This window comes from Sinocyclocheilus anshuiensis, unplaced genomic scaffold (assembly GCF_001515605.1).
Source record: "Sinocyclocheilus anshuiensis isolate Anshui unplaced genomic scaffold, SAMN03320099.WGS_v1.1 scaffold2982, whole genome shotgun sequence".
Taxonomy (NCBI): Eukaryota; Metazoa; Chordata; class Actinopteri; order Cypriniformes; family Cyprinidae; genus Sinocyclocheilus; species Sinocyclocheilus anshuiensis.
In genome coordinates, this window is record NW_015542585.1 from 158597 (window position 1) to 159585 (window position 989).

The following is a 989-nucleotide window of genomic DNA, read 5'->3' on the forward strand; positions in this document are numbered from 1 at the left end:
TCTCTCTCTCTCTGTCTCTCTCTGTCTGTCTGTCTGTGTGCTCTTCTTCTGCTCTGAGCTGGGGTCAGTGTCTTCTCTCTCTGTCTGTGTGCTCTTCTTCTGCCCTGAGCTGGGGTCAGTGTCTTCTCTCTGTCTCTCTCTGTCTGTGTGCTCTTCTTCTGCTCTGAGCTGGGGTCAGTGTCTTCTCTCTCTCTCTGTCTCTCTCTGTCTGTCTGTGTGCTCTTCTTCCGCTCTGAGCTGGGGTCAGTGTCTTCTCTCTCTCTCTCTCTCTCTCTCTGTCTCTCTCTGTCTGTGTGCTCTTCTCTCTCTCTCTGTCTGTCTGTCTGTCTGTCTGTGTGCTCTTCTTCTGCTCTGAGCTGGGGTCAGTGTCTTCTCTCTCTCTCTGTCTCTCTCTGTCTTTGTACTCTTCCTCCGCTCTGAGCTGGGGTCAGTGTCTCCTCTCTCTCTCTCTCTCAGTCTCTGTCTGTCTGTCTGTCTGTGTGCTCTTCTTCTGCTCTGAGCTGGGGTCAGTGTCTTCTATCTCTCTCTCTCTCTGTCTTTCTCCGTCTGTGTGCACTTCTTCCGCTCTGAGCTGGGGTCAGTGTCTTCTCTCTCTCTCTGTCTGTCTGTCTGTGTGCTCTTCTTCCGCTCTGAGCTGGGGTCAGTGTCTTCTCTCTCTCTCTCTCTCTCTCTCTGTCTCTCTCTGTCTGTGTGCTCTTCTCTCTCTCTCTGTCTGTCTGTCTGTCTGTCTGTGTGCTCTTCTTCCGCTCTGAGCTGGGGTCAGTGTCTTCTCTCTCTCTCTGTCTCTCTCTGTCTGTGTGCTCTTCTTCTGCCCTGAGCTGGGGTCAGTGTCTTCTCTTTCTGTCTCTCTGTCTGTGTGCTCTTCTTCTGCTCTGAGCTGGGGTCAGTGTCTTCTCTCTCTGTCTCTCTCTGTCTGTGCTCTTCTCTCTGTCTCTCTGTCTGTATGCTCTTCTTCTGCTCTGAGCTGGGGTCAGTGTCTTCTCTCTCTC

At 52.4% G+C, this 989-nt stretch overlaps 2 long non-coding RNA genes across 7 annotated transcripts in view; one reads left to right on the forward strand and one right to left on the reverse strand.

Moving 5' to 3' along the window:
* The window catches only part of LOC107694450 (uncharacterized), a 23797-nt gene extending 23314 nt beyond the window's left edge, over positions 1–483 (reverse strand). The window contains exon 1 of the long non-coding RNA XR_001634879.1: positions 405–483. This is a non-coding gene — a long non-coding RNA (uncharacterized LOC107694450). The remainder of the gene's footprint in view (positions 1–404) is intronic.
* The window catches only part of LOC107694449 (uncharacterized), a 1254-nt gene extending 441 nt beyond the window's left edge, over positions 1–813 (forward strand). For 2 of the 6 annotated variants that reach the window (XR_001634874.1, XR_001634873.1), the window contains exons 2-3: positions 179–246; positions 582–813. This is a non-coding gene — a long non-coding RNA (uncharacterized LOC107694449). Of the gene's footprint in view, positions 1–16; positions 68–119; positions 247–366; positions 510–581 lie in introns of those variants that run through there. The other 4 variants (XR_001634878.1, XR_001634877.1, XR_001634876.1 and 1 more) reach the window with 4 other exon arrangements.
* The last annotated feature ends 176 nt before the right edge of the window (positions 814–989 follow it).